Source organism: Arachis ipaensis, chromosome B04, assembly GCF_000816755.2.
Source record: "Arachis ipaensis cultivar K30076 chromosome B04, Araip1.1, whole genome shotgun sequence".
Classification (NCBI taxonomy): domain Eukaryota; kingdom Viridiplantae; phylum Streptophyta; class Magnoliopsida; order Fabales; family Fabaceae; genus Arachis; species Arachis ipaensis.
Genome location: NC_029788.2, coordinates 51996809 through 52012486, shown reverse-complemented (window position 1 = coordinate 52012486; position 15678 = coordinate 51996809). Strand labels below are relative to the sequence as shown.

At 41.8% G+C, this 15678-nt stretch overlaps 1 long non-coding RNA gene across 1 annotated transcript; it reads left to right on the top strand.

Moving 5' to 3' along the window:
* Window positions 751-15346, top strand: LOC110270638. Its single transcript, XR_002360277.1, has 3 exons — window positions 751-763; window positions 13178-13183; window positions 15229-15346. It is a non-coding gene; the product is annotated as an uncharacterized LOC110270638 (long non-coding RNA).

Sequence of the window (15678 nt, the reverse complement as noted above, 5' to 3'; positions counted from 1 at the left end):
TTTAAAAAAAAAATAATTCATACCAATTCCCTTTTCTCCATCATGGACATAAGTGGAAGTGAACAGTCCAGAAGGACTCTGGGATCATATGCTAACCCCATTACAGCTGCATATGGGAGTAGCATCTGTATACCTCCCATCAAAGCAAGCAGCTTTGAGCTAAATCTTCAGCTCATTATCATGGTGTAGCAAAATTGCCAGTATTTCGGTCTTCCACAAGAAGAACCTACTGAGTTTTTGGCACAGTTCTTACAAATTGCTGACACAGTACGTGATAAAGAGGTGGATCAGGATGTCTACAGATTATTACTGTTTCCATTTGCTGTAAAAGATCAAGTTAAGAGGTGGTTGAATAACCAACCCACAGCAAGCATAAAAACATGGAGACAGTTATCAGACAAATTATTGAATCAATTTTACCCTCCAAAAAGGATGACACAGCTAAGGCTGGACATCCAAGACTTTAAACAAAAGGATCATGAATCCCTTTATAATGCTTGGGAGAGGTACAGATGTATGCTAAGGAAGTGCCCCTCTGAAATTTTTTCAGAGTGGGTACAGTTAGACATCTTCTACTATGGGCTTACAGAAAAAGCTCAGATGTCCCTAGACCACTCAGCTGGTGGATCTATACACATGAGGAAGACAATTGAAGAGGCTCAAGAACAGAGGATAAACAAACCACTGCCCAACATTCCTCTGAGGACAGTAAGAGCCCAGAGAGGAATACTTCTGGCGTTCAAATGCCAGAAAAGGGGGAAAAGTTGGCGTTAAACGCTCATTCCTTGCCCAGTTCTGGCGTTCAAACGCCGGAAAAGGGTGGGAAGCTGGCGTTAAACGCCCATTCTGTACCCAATCCTAGCGTTCAAACGCCAATGAGGAATCAGACACCTGAGAGTGCTGATAGTAACCCCTCTAAGAAGGCTTCTCCAACCACCTCTGTAGGGAATAAACCTGCAGCAACTAAGGTTGTAGAATATAAAGCCAAGATGCCTTATCCTCAGAAACTCCGCCAAGCGAAACAGGATAAACAATTTGCCCGCTTTGCAGACTATCTCAGGACTCTTGAAATAAAGATTCCGTTTGCAGAGGCACTTGAGCAAAAACCCTCTTATGCTAAGTTCATGAAAGAGATCTTAAGTCATAAGAAGGATTGGAGAGAAACTGAAAAGTGTTTCTCACTGAAGAATGCAGTGCAGTCATTCTGAAAAGCTTACCAGAGAAGCTTCAAGATCCAGGGAGCTTTATGATACCATGCACATTAGAGGGCGCTTGTACCAAGACAGCCCTATGTGACCTTGAAGCAAGTATCAACCTAATACCTGCATCCACTATCAGAAAGCTTGGGTTGACTGAAGAAGTCAAACCAACCCGGATATATCTCCAACTTGCTGATGGCTCCATTAAATATCCATCAGGCAGGATTGAGGACATAATTGTCAAGGTTGGGCCATTTGCCTTTCCCATTAACTTTGTAGTGCTGGAGATGGAGGAGCACAAGAGTACAACTCTCATCCTAGGAAGACCTTTCCTAGCAACTGGACGAACTCTTATTGATGTACAAAAAGGAGAAGTAACCCTGAGAGTCAATGAGAATGAGTTCAAGTTGAATGCTATCAAAGCTATGCAGCATCCAGACACATCAAATGACTGTATGAGCACTGATATTATTGACTCTTTGGTGGAAGAGATTAATATGACTGAGAGTCTCGAATCAGAGCTAGAGAATATCTTTAAAGATGTTCAGCCTGACCTGGAGAAACTAAAGGAAATAAAAGAACCTCTGAAAATTCCTCAGGAAGAGGATAAGCCTCCTAAACCCGAGCTCAAGCCACTACCACCATCCCTGAAGTATGCATTTCTGGGAGAAGGTGACACTTTTCCAGTGATCATAAGCTTTGCCTTAAATTCACAGGAAGAGGAAGCACTGATTCAAGTGCTGAGGACACACAAGACAGCTCTTGGGTGGTCCATAAGTGATCTTAAGGGCATTAGCCCAGCAAGATGCATGCACAAAATCCTATTGGAAGATAATGCCAAGCCAGTGGTTCAACCACAGAGGCGGCTAAATCCAGCCATGAAGCAAGTGGTGCAGAAAGAGGTCACTAAGTTACTAGAGGCTGGGATTATTTATCCCATTTCTGATAGCCCCTGGGTGAGCCCTGTCCAAGTTGTCCCCAAGAAGGGAGGCATGACAGTGGTTCATAATGAAAAGAATGAACTGGTTCCTACAAGAACAGTTACAGGTTGGCGTATGTGTATTGACTACAGAAGGCTCAATACAGCCACCAGGAAGGATCATTTTCCTCTACCATTCATAGACCAAATGCTAGAAAGACTAGCGGGTCATGATTATTACTGCTTTTTGGATGGCTATTCAGGCTATAATCAAATTGCAGTGGACCCTAAAGATCAAGAGAAAACAGCATTCATCTGTCCTTCTGGCGTATTTGCCTACAGGAGAATGCCTTTTGGTCTATGCAATGCACCTGCAACTTTTCAGAGGTGCATGCTCTCCATCTTCTCTGATATGGTAGAAAAGTTCCTGGAAGTCTTCATAGATGACTTTTCAGTATTTGGAGACTCATTCAGTTCCTGTCTTGATCATCTAGCACTTGTCCTGAAAAGGTGCCAAGAGACTAACCTGGTCTTAAACTGGGAGAAATGTCACTTTATGGTGACTGAAGGAATCGTCCTTGGGCACAAAATTTCAAGCAAGGGAATAGAGGTGGATCAAGCAAAGGTAGAGGTAATTGAAAAATTACCACCACCTGCCAATGTTAAGGCAATTAGAAGCTTCCTGGGGCATGCAGGATTCTACAGAAAGGTTTATAAAGGATTTTTCAAAAATTGCAAAACCTCTGAGTAACTTACTAGCTACTGACATACCATTTGTGTTTGACACTGAGTGTCTACAGGCGTTTGAGGCCCTGAAAGCCAAACTGGTCACAGCACCAGTCATCTCTGCACCAGACTGGACATTACCATTCGAACTAATGTGTGATGCCAGTGACCATGCCATTGGTGCAGTGTTGGGACAGAGGCACAACAAGCTTTTGCACGTCATTTATTATGCTAGCCGTGTTCTAAATGACGCACAGAAGAATTACACAACCACAGAAAAAGAGCTACTTGCAGTGGTTTATGCCATTGACAAGTTTAGATCCTATTTAGTAGGATCAAAAGTGATTGTGTACACTGATCATGCTGCTCTTAAATACATACTCACAAAGCAGGATTCAAAACCCAGGCTCATAAGATGGGTGTTGCTTCTGCAAGAGTTTGATATAGAAATAAGAGACAAAAAAGGGACAGAGAACCAGGTAGATGATCACTTGTCCCGGATAGAACTAGTAGATGGGGCGTCCCTCCCCTCTACTGAGATCTCTAAGACCTTTCCAGATGAGCAACTCTTTGCCATTCAGGAAACACCATGGTTTGCAGACATTGCAAACTATAAAGCTGTAAGGTTCATACCCTAGGAGTACAGCAGGGTGCAAAGAAAAAAATTAATTTCAGATGCCATGTACTACCTATGGGATGAGCCACATCTCTTTAAGAGATGTGCAGACGGAATGATTCGAAGATGTGTACCTAGAGAGGAAGCACAAAAGATCCTATGGCATTGCCATAGATCACAGTATGGGGGACATTTCAGAATTGAGCGAACAGCCACTAAGGTCCTCCAATGTGGTTTTTACTGGCCTACTCTCTATAGGGATGCCCGAGAGTTTGTGCGTAACTGTGACAGTTGCCAAAGAGCTAGTAACCTGCCTCATGGTTACGCCATGCCTCAACAAGGGATCTTAGAGATTGAATTGTTTGATGTATGGGGAATTGACTTCATGGGTCCTTTCCCACCATCATACTCAAACACTTATATTCTGGTGGCAGTGGACTATGTATCTAAATGGGTAGAAGCAATTGCCACACCCAATAATGATATTAAGACCATGCTGAAATTCCTCCAGAAACACATCTTCAGCAGGTTCGGCGTTCCCAGAGTACTAATCAGTGATGGGGGCACTCATTTCTGCAATAAACAGCTGTCCTCTGCCATGGTCAGATATGGGATAAACTACAAAGTGGCAACTCTGTATCATCCACAGACAAATGGGCAAGCTGAAGTCTCTAATAGAGAGCTAAAAAGAATCCTGGAACGGACTGTAATTGCCCGCAGAAAGGATTGGGCAAGGAGCTTGGATGATGCTCTATGGGCATATAGAACAGCATTCAAGACCCCTATAGGAACCTCTCCATACCAACTTGTGTATGGCAAGGCCTGTCATCTGCCCGTGGAACTAGAGCATAAAGCCTACTGGGCAACCAGATTCCTAAACCTGGATGCTAAGTTCAGTCATTGGAAAGTTATTTGATTTACTTAATAGAAGTTTAATATATATTCTTTAAGGTTGATCATCAAAATTGAAGGAATTCACAGAGTTACAGAAGGATTCAGTGAAAAAAGCAGAGAAAAGAAGCTTGCTGGCAGGAAAACACCAGTAAGGGGCACTCTGGGCGTTAAACGCCAGAATGAATACCATTCTGGGCGTTTAACGCCAGTAAAGGCACCATTTTGGGCGTTAAACGCCAGAATGGGCACCATTCTGGGCGTTTAACGCCAGAATTGCAGCATCCTAGGTGTTCAGCAAAACGCCCAGTGATAAAGGGGTTTCTGGCGCTTAACGCCAGCCAGGGCACCTGGCTGGGCGTTAAACACCCATAATGGCCACCTTATGGGCGTTAAACGCCAGAATGGATACCATTTTGGGCGTTTAACACCAGAAAGGCAGGGGAAGGAGATTTTGCTTTCCACTTCAAATTTTTTCACACTTTCATGTTTTGACCCATAATTTCCTACATAAACATGTTAAAAATTTTCATCATTCACCCTCACATTTCAAAAATTCAACAATTTCCTCAACTATTTTTCAAATCTCTTTCAAATCCTTTATAAATCTTCTTCAAAAACTCAAGTATTTTCTCAAATTCTTTCCATATCTTCTCAAATCTCTTCCAAAACTTGCGAAATCCCTCCCCCTCCCTTATAAATACACATTTGGCCATCCCCCTCTCTTCACCATTCGAATTTGCTTCTCCTCCTCTCTCTCTGCTTTCCTTTCTTTTGCTTGAGGGCAAGCAAACTTCTAAGTTTGGTGTGCTTTTTCGTGATCACTAAGCTAAGGCTCATCAAGATCATGGCTCCTAAGGAAAAACAATCCAATTCAAGAGGCAAGAAAGAGAATACTCCAAAGAATTTTTGGAGTCAAGAGAGGTTTTTAACCAAAGAACATGCGGACCATTACCTCAAAATAATGGGTCTAAGGTCAGTGATCCCGGAAGTTAAATTCGATCTGAAAGAAGACGAATATCCGAAGATCCAAGAGCAAATTCGAAATAGAGGATGGGAAATTCTAGCCAATCTTGAGACAAGGGTTAGAAGAAACATGGTTCAGGAATTCTACTCAAATCTGTGGCTGACAGATAAGTAGAGAATGACTGGAACTGCTTTCCATACCTACAGGACCATGGTCAGAGGGAAAATTATTTATTTCCATCTAGACAAAATAAGAGAGGTCTTCAAACTACCTCAACTACAAGATGATCCTGACTCCTTTAACAGGAGAATGGTGAGAACAGATAAGGGGTTGGACCAAGTTCTAGAGGACATATGCCTCCCTGGAACTAAGTGGATAACCAATTCAAAAGGTGTCCCAAACCAACTCAAAAGGGGAGATCTCAAACCAGTTGCAAGAGGTTGGCTAGACTTCATTGGGCGTTCTATATTGCCCACTAGCAACCGTTCTGAGGTCACTGTCAAGAGGGCAGTGATGATTCACTGCATTATGCTGGGAAAAGAAGTGGAGGTTCATCATCTGATTTCTTGTGAGATTTACACAATTGCAAACAAGAACTCCACTGAAGCCAAACTGGCTTACCCAGGCTTAATCTCTCTTTACTATGAGTTCGTCTGTTTTTCTGTGATTTCAGATATTTTCTGGCTGAAATTGAGGGACCTGAGCAAAAATCTGATTCAGAGGCTGAAAAAGGACTGCAGATGCTGTTGGATTCTGACCTCCCTGCACTCAAAGTGGAGTTTCTGGAGCTACAGAAACCCAATTGGCTTGCTCTCAATTGCGTTGGAAAGTAGACATCTTGGGCTTTCCAGAAATATATAATAGTCCATACTTTGCCCAAGAATTGATGGCCCAAACTGGCGTTCAAAGTCAGCATCAGAATTCCCGGCGTTAAACGCCGGAACTGGCACAAAAGTGGGAGTTAAACGCCCAAACTGGCACAAAAGCTGGCGTTTAACTCCAAGAGAAGTCTCTACACGAAAATGCTTCAATGCTCAGCCCAAGCACACACCAAGTGGGATACAGGGGACCGAGTCCGAGATATTAGAATCTTCATGGTATAAGTTAGAACCCATGGATGGCCATTCTTGAGGTCCAGAAAGTCTAAACCTTGTCTGTGGTATTCCGAGTAGGATCTAGGAAGGGATGGCTGTGACGAGCTTTAAACTCGCGAGTGCTGGGCGTAGTGACAGACGCAAAAGGATAGTAAATCCTATTCCAGTATGATCGAGAACCGACAGATGATTAGCCATGCAGTGACAACACATTGGACCATTTTCACAGAGAGGATGGGATGTAGCCATTGACAATGGTGATGCCCTATATAAAGCTTGCCATGGAAAGGAGTAGGAATGGTTGGATGAAGACAGCAGGAAAGCAGAGGTTCAGAGGAACGAAAGCATCTCTATACGCTTATCTGAAATTCTCACCAATGAATTACATAAGTACCTCTATCTTTATTTTATGTTTTATTTATCTTTTTATCTCCATAACCATTTGAATCCGCCTGACTGAGATTTGCAAGATAGCTTGCTTCAAGCCGACAATCTCCGTGGGATCGATCCTTACTCACGTAAGGTTTATTACTTGGATGACCCAGTGCACTTGCTGGTCAGTTGTGCGAAGTTGTGACAAAGAATTAAGATTATGAACGTGCGTATAAAGTTTTCAGCGCCGTTACCAAGGAATGGAACCGTCACGATTTATGCGCACCAACTACCCTTTGCCCTTTTGGCACCTTTGCCTACAAAAGGATGCCATTTGGACTATGTAATACACCTGCTACTTTTCAGCGGTGTATGACCAGTGTCTTTTCCGATCTAATGAAGAATTGTCTGGAAGTCTTTATGGATGACTTCAGTGTTTATGGAACTTCATTTGATTGTTGCTTAGAGAACTTGGCCAAGGTCTTAGCTAGATGTGTTGACACTAACCTTGTCTTGAATTTTGAAAAAGGTCACTTTATGGTAAGTGGTGCACGAACTTGTGATCATCAACAATGGCGCCAAAGACTTGGTGCTCTCAAACGTGAATCACACTTTGTCACAATTCCACACAACTAACCAGCAAGTGCACTGGGTCGTCCAAGTAATAAACCTTACGTGAGTAAGGGTCGATCCCATGGAGATTGTCGGCTTGAAGCAAGCTATGGTCAACTTGTAAATCTCAGTCAGGCAGATTCAAATGGTGATGGAGGATTGATAATTAAAAGATGAATAAAACATAAAATAAAGATAGAGATACTTATGTAATTCATTGGTTGATTTCAGATAAACGTATGAAGATGCTTTGTTCCCCTTGAACCTCTACTTTCCTATTGCCTTCTTCCAATCATTCATACTCCTTTCCATGGAAAGCTTTAAGTTGGGCATCACCGTTGTCAATGGCTACATCCCGTCTTCTCAGTGAAAATGGTCCTGATGCTCTGTCACAACATCGGCTAATCAGCTGTCGGTTCTCGATCATGTCGGAATAGGATCCATTGATCCTTTTGCGTCTGTCACACGCCCCACAATCGCGAGTTTGAAGCTTGTCACAGTCATCCCTTCCCAGATCCTACTCAGAATACCACAGACAAGGTTTAGACTTTCTGGATCTCAGGAATGGCTGCCATTAATTCTAGCCTATACCACGAAGGTTCCAATCTTAGATTAGAAACCCAAGAGATATACATTCAAGCCATTGCTAGTAGAACAGAGGTGGTTGTCAGGCACATGTTTATAGGTGAGAATGATGATGAGTGTCACGGATCATCACATTCATCAAGTTGAAGAACGAATGAATATCTTGGAGAAGAAATAGACTTGAGTTGAATAGAAAAACAATAGTACTTCGTATTAATTCATGAAGAACAGCAGAGCTCCACACCTTAATCTATGGTGTGTAGAAACTCCACCGTTGAAAATACATAAGAACAAATAGTGTAAGCATGGCCGAATGGCCAGCCTCAAGGGTCTAAGGACTAAACGTCCCAAGATGGTATGAAAATACAATAGCAAAAGGTCCTATTTATAGAAAACTAGTAGCCTAGGGTTACATAAATCAGTAATTAATGCAGAAATCTTCTTCCGGGTCCACTTGGTATGTGCTTGGGCTGAGCATTGAAGCTTTCATGTGTAGATACTTTTCTTGGAGTTAAACGCCAGCTTTTGTGCCAGTTTGGGCGTTTAACTCCAGCTTTTGTGCCAGTTTTGGAGTTAAACGCCAAAATTCTTGAGCTAACTTGAAACGCCTGTTTGTGTCATCAAATCTCGGGCAAAGTATGGACTATTATATATTGCTGGAAAGCCTAGGATGTCTACTTTCGAACGCAATTGAGAGCGCGCCAATTGGGCTTCTGTAGCTCTAGAAAATCCACTTTGAGTGCAGGGAGGTCAGAATCCAACAGCATTTGCAGTCCTTTTTCAGCCTCTGAATCAGATTTTTGCTCAGGTCCCTCAATTTCAGCCAGAAAATACCTGAAATCACAGAAAAACACACAAACTCATAGTAAAGTCCAGAAGAGTAATTTTTATTTAAAAACTAATAAAAACATAATAAAAACTAATTAAAATATACTAAAAATATACTAAAAACAATGCCAAAAAGCGTATAAATTATCCGCTCATCACAACACCAAACTTAAATTGTTGCTTGTCCCCAAGCAACTGAAAATCAAATAGGATAAAAAAGAAGAGAATATACAATGAATTCCAAAAACATCTATGAAGATCAGTATTAATTAGATGAGCAGGGCTTTTAGCTTTTTGCTTCTGAATAGTTTTGGCATCTCACTTTATCCCTTGAGTTTAGAATGATTGGCATCTATAGGAACTCAGAATCCAGATAGTGTTATTGATTCTCCTAGTTATGTATGTTGATTCTTGAACACAGCTACTTTATGAGTCTTGGTCGTGGCCCTAAGCACCTTGTTTTCCAGTATTACCACCGGATACATAAATGCCACAGACACATAACTGGGTGAACCTTTTCAGATTGTGACTCAGCTTTCCTAGAGTCCCCAATTAGAGGTGTCCAGGGTTCTTAAGTACACTCTTCTTTTTTCTTTGGACCTCGACTTTAACCGCTCAGTCTCAAGTTTTCACTTGACACCTTCACGCCACAAGCACATGGTTAGGGACATCTTGGTTTAGCCGCTTAGGCCAGGATTTTATTCCTGTGAGACCTCCTATCCACTGATGCTCAAAGCTTTGGATCCTTTTTATCACCCTTGCCTTTTGGTTTAAAGGGGTATTGGCTTTTTCTGCTTGTTTCTTTTTTTTTTTGCAAGCTTTTCACTGCTTTTTCTTGCTTCAAGAATCAATTTTATGATTTTTCAGATCATCAGATAACATTTCTCCTTTTCTTTTCATTCTTTCAAGAGTCAACAATTTTAACATTCATGAATCAACAAATTCAAAAATATGCACTGTTCACGCATTCATTCAGAAAAATAATAGCATTGCCACCACATCAAAATAATTAAACTATTTTAAAATTTGAAATTCATGCACTTCTTTTTCTTTTTCAATTAAAAACATTTTTCATTTAAGAAAGGTGATGGATTCATTTTCATAGCTTTAAGGCATAGACACTTAGACGCTAATGATCATGTAATAAAGACACAAACATAAATAAACATAGAGCACAATTTCCGAAAAAACAGAAAATAAAGAACAAGGAAATTAAAGAACGGGTCCACCTTAGTGATGGCGGCTTGTTCTTCCTCCTGAAGATCTTATGGAGTGCTTGAGCTCCTCAATGTCTCTTCCTTGCCTTTGTTGCTCCTCTCTCATGGTTCTTTGATCTTCTCTAATTTCATGGAGGAGGATGGAATGCTCTTGGTGCTCCACCCTTAGTTGTCTCATGTTGGAACTTAATTCTCCTAGGGAGGTATTGATTTGCTCCCAATAGTTTTGTGGAGGAAAATGCATCCCTTGAGGCATCTCAGGGATTTCATGATGAGGAAATTCCTCATGCTCTTGTCCATGAGTGGGATCTCTTGTTTGCTCCATCCTTTTCTTAGTGATGGGCTTGTCCTCATCAATGAGGATGTCTTCCTCTATGTCAATTCCAGCCGAATTGCAGAGGTGACAAATGAGATGAGGGAAGGCTAACCTTGTCATAGTGGAGGACTTGTCCGCCACCTTGTAGAGTTCTTGGGATATAACCTCATAAACTTCCACTTCTTCTCCAATCATGATGCTATGTATCATGATAGCCCGGTCTATAGTAGCTTCGGACCGGTTGCTAGTGGGAATGATTGAGCGTTGGATGAACTCCAACCATCCCCTAGCCACGGGCTTGAAGTCATGCCTTCTTAGTTGAACCGGCTTCCCTCTTGAATCTCTCTTCCATTGAGCGCCCTCTTCACATATGTCCATGAGGACTTGGTCCAACCTTTGATCAAAGTTGACCCTTCTAGTGTAGGGGTGTGCATCTCCTTGCATCATAGGCAAGTTGAATGCCAACCTTACATTTTCCGGACTAAAATCCAAGTATTTCCCTCGGACCATTGTAAGCCAATTCTTGGGGTCCGGGTTCACACTTTGATCATGGTTCTTGGTGATCCAAGCATTGGCATAGAACTCTTGAACCATTAAGATTCCGACTTGTTGAATGGGGTTGGTAAGAACTTCCCAACCTCTTCTTCGGATCTCATGTCGGATCTCCGGATACTCATTCTTTTTGAGTTTGAAAGGGACCTTGGGGATCACTTTCTTCTTGGCCACAACTTCATAGAAGTGGTCTTGATGCACCCTTGAGAGGAATCTCTCCATCTCCCATGACTCAGAGGTGGAAGCTTTTTCCTTCCCTTTCCTCTTTCAAGAGGTTTCTCCGGCCTTTGGTGCCATTAATGGTTATGGAAAAACAAAAATCTTTAGCTTTTACCACACCAAACTTAGAAGGTTGCTCGTCCTCGAGCAAAAGAAGAAAGAAGAGAGTAGAAGAAGACGAAATAGAGGAGATGGAGTGGGCTTTGTGATTCGGCCAAGGGGGAAAAGTGTTGTTTAGGTAGTGTGAAAATGAAGGAGTGAAGATGGGTTTATATAGGTGTGAGAGGGGTGTGTATGGTCCGGCTATAGAGGGTGGGTTTGGGAGGTAAAGAAGAAGAGAGAGAGTGGTGGGGTAGGTGGGGATCCTGTGGGGTCCACAGATCCTGAGGTGTCAAGAATATCTCATCCCTGCACCAAGTGGCGTGCAAAATGCCTCTTTCTGCCAATCCTGGCGTTAAACGCCAGGCTGCTGCCCATTTCTGGCGTTTAACGCCAGCTTCTTGCCCATTCCTAGCGTTAAACACCAGTCTGGTGCCCTTTTCTGGCGTTAAATGCCCAGAATGGTGCCAGACTGGGCGTTTAACGCCAGTAACTGTCTCCTCTAGGGTGTTCTGTTTTTCATTCTGTTTTTCACTTTGTTTTTGCTTTTTCAATTGTTTTTGTGACTTCACATGATCATCAACCTACAGAAAACATAAAATAACCATAGAAAATAGAGATTTAACATAGATAAGTAAAAATTGGGTTGCCTCCCAACAAGTGCTTCTTTAATGTCAGTAGCTTGATAGTGGCTCAAATGGAGCCTCACAGATGTTCAGAGCAATGTTGGAATCTCCCAACACCAAACTTAGAGTTTGAATGTGGGGGTTCAACACCAAACTTAGAGTTTGGTTGTGGCCTCCCAACACCAAACTTAGAGTTTGACTGTAGGGGATCTATTTGACTCTGTATTGAGAGAAGCTCTTTATGCTTCCTCTCCATGGTTACAGAGGGATATCCTTGGGCTTTAAACACAAGGGAGTCTCCATTCACTTGAATGATCAATTCTCCTCTATCAACATCAATCACAGCTTTTGCTGTGGCTAGGAAGGGTCTGCCAAAGATGATGAATTCATCCATACACTTCCCAGTCTCTAGGACTATGAAATCAGCAGGGATGTAATAGTCTTCAACCTTTACCAAGACATCCTCTACAAGTCCATAAGCTTGTTTCTTTGAATTGTCTGCCATCTCTAGTGAGATTCTTGCAGTTTGTACCTCAATGATCCCTAGCTTCTCCATTACAGAGAGAGGCATAAGGTTTATGCTTGACCCTAGGTCACACAGAGCCTTCTCAAAGGTCATGGTGCCTATGGTACACGGGATTGAGAACTTTCCGGGGTCCTGTCTCTTTTGAGGTAATCTCTGCGTAGTCAAGTCTTCCAGTTCCTTGATGAGCAATGGAGGTTCATTCTCTCAAGTCTCATTACCAAATAACTTGGCATTTAGCTTCATGATTGCTCCAAGGTACTTAGCAACTTGCTCTTCAGTGACATCTTCATCCTTTTCAGAGGAAGAATACTCATCAGAGCTTATAAATGGCAGAAGTAGATTTAATGGAATCTCTATGGTCTCAGTCTGAGCCTCAGATTCCCATGGTTCCTCATTAGGGAATTCCATGGAGGTCAGTGGACGTCCATTGAGGTCTTCCTCAGTGGGAATCACTGCCTCTTCCTCCTCTCCATGTTCGGCCATGTGAAATGTGGTTATGGCCTTGCACTCTCTTTTGGGATTCTCTTCTGTATTGCTTGGGAGAGTGCTAGGAGGGAGTTCAGTAATTTTCTTACTCAGCTGATCCAATTGTGCCTCCAAATTTATAATGGAGGACCTTGTTTCAGTCATGAAACTTTGAGTGGTTTTGATTAGATCAGAGACAATGGTTGCTAAGTCAGAGTGGCTTTGCTTAGCATTCTCTGTCTGTTGCTGAGAAGATGATGGAAAAGGCTTGCTATTGCTAAACCTGTTTCTTCCACCATTGTTGTTGTTGAAACCTTGTTGAGGTCTCTGTTGATCCTTCCCTGAGAGATTTGGGTGATTTCTCCATGAAGGATTATAGGTGTTTCCATAGGGTTCTCCTATGTAATTCACCTCTTCTATTGCTGGGTTCTCAGGATCATAAGCTTCTTCTTCAGAGGGAGCTTCCTTAGTACTGCCTGTTGCTGCTTGCATTTCAGACAGACTCTGAGAAATCATATTGACTTGTTAGGTCAAAATTTTATTCTGAGCCAATATGGCATTCAGAGTATCAATCTCAAGAATTCCTTTCTTCTGATTTGTCCCATTATTCACAGGATTCCATTCAGAAGTGTACATTAGTTGGTTATTTGCAACAATTTCAATGAGTTTCTGAGCTTCTGCAGGCGTCTTCTTCAGATGAAGAGATCCTCCAGCAGAGCTATCCAATGACATCTTGGATAGTTCAGACAGACCATCATAGAAAATTCCTATGATGTTCCATTCAGAAACCATGTCAGAAGGGTACCTTCTGATCAATTGCTTGTATCTCTCCCAAGCTTCATAGAGGGACTCACCATCCTTCTGTCTAAGGGTTTGGACTTCCACTTTAAGCTTACTCAATTTTTGAGGTGGAAAGAACTTTGCCAAGAAGGCATTGACTAGCTTTTCCCAAGAGTTCAGGCTTTCTTTAGGTTGTGAATCCAACCATGTTCTAGCTCTGTCTCTTACAGCAAAAGGAAAAAGCATAAGTCTGTAGACTTCAGGGTCAACCCCATTGGTCTTGACAGTATCATAGATTTGCAAGAATTCAGCTAAGAACTGATGAGGATCTTCCAATGGAAGTCCATGAAACTTATAATTCTGTTGCATTAGAGAAACTAATTGAGGCTTAAGCTCAAAGTTGTTTGCTCCAATGGCAGGGATAGAGATGCTTCTCCCATAGAAATCAGGAGTAGGTGCAGTAAAGTCACCAAGCGCCTTCCATGCATTGTTGGCATTATTGTTGTTTTCGGCTGCCATGGTTTCTTCTTCTTCGAAGAGTTCTGTTAGGCCCTCTAAAGAGAATTGTTCTTTAGCTTCTCTTAGCTTTCTCTTCAAAGTCCTTTCAGGTTCAGGATCAGCTTGAACAAGTATGCCTTTATCTTTGTTCCTGCTCATATGAAAGAGAAGAGAACAAGAAAGTGGAGAATCCTCTATGTCACAGTATAGAGATTTCTTGAGGTGTCAAAGGAAAAGAAGAATAGAAGGAAGAGGTGGAGAAGAGGGAATTCGAACTTATCAAGAGGGACAGAGTTCGAATTGCACCTTGATGAGGAGTCTTAGTCCTTTAAATAGAAGGATGTGAAAAGAGGGGAAGAATTTTCGAAAATAAATTAAAAGATTTTAAAAAGAAATTTGAAAATTTGATTGAGATTTTCGAAAACTAAGATTGGGAAAGAAATAAAGTGATTTTTGAAAAAGATTTTGAAATTAGAAAAAAGATATGATTGAAAAAATTAATTTTGAAAAAGACGTGATTGAAAAGATATGTTTGAAAAGATATGATTGAAAATTAATTTAGAAAAAGAAAATTTTTAAAATTAAAGTTGATTACTTGACTATCAAGAAATTAAAAGATATGATTTTAAAATTTAAAGTTTGATCCTTTCTTAATAGGCAAGTAACAACTTGAAAATTTTGAAGTGAATCTTTAATTGAAGCAAGGATTTTTGAAAATAGTAAAAATAAATATAAAATGGAAAGAAATTGATTTTGAAAGAGATATGATTGAAAAGATATGATTTGAAAAAGATTTGATTTTGAAAAAATATGAAAACTTGAAAAAATGTGAATTAAAAACAAAATCTTCCCTCTAGTGCCATCTTGGCGTTAAACGCCCAGAATGGTGCCCATTCTGGCATTTAATGTAACAGCCCAGACCACCCGCTAGCACGATATTGTCCGCTTTGGCACACAAGGCCTCACGGTTTTGCCTTTGACGATAGGGATGATAGCCGAAGCCCCCCCACACTCACTCGTCAAAACGCGTCATGCTAGGGAGAGGTATCCACACCCTTATAAGGCATGCTTTGTTCCCCTCTCCAACCGACGTGGGCCTTACAATTTTTTTTTAAATTTAGACCATTTCTCGATTTGTACGTGTCATCCTTGCGCAGGGGCCATGCTAATCTTCTCTGTATCGTTCCAATTTTATCGGATGTCCCCGACTGTAACAGCCCAGACCACCCACTAGCACGATATTGTCCACTTTGGCACACAAGGCCTCACGGTTTTGCCTTTGACGATAGTTATGATAGCCGAAGCCCCCCCACACTCACTCGTCAAAATGCGTCATGCTAGGGAGAGGTATCCATACCCTTATAAGGCATGCTTCGTTCCCCTCTCCAACCGATGTGGGCCTTACAATCCACCCCCCTAAGGGAGTCCAGCGCCCTCGCTGGCACATCGATCCGGATTCTGGCTCTGATACCATCTGTAACAGCCCAGACCACCCGCTAGCACGATATTGTCCGCTTTGGCACACAAGGCCTCACGGTTTTGCCTTTGACGATAGGGATGATAGCCGAAGC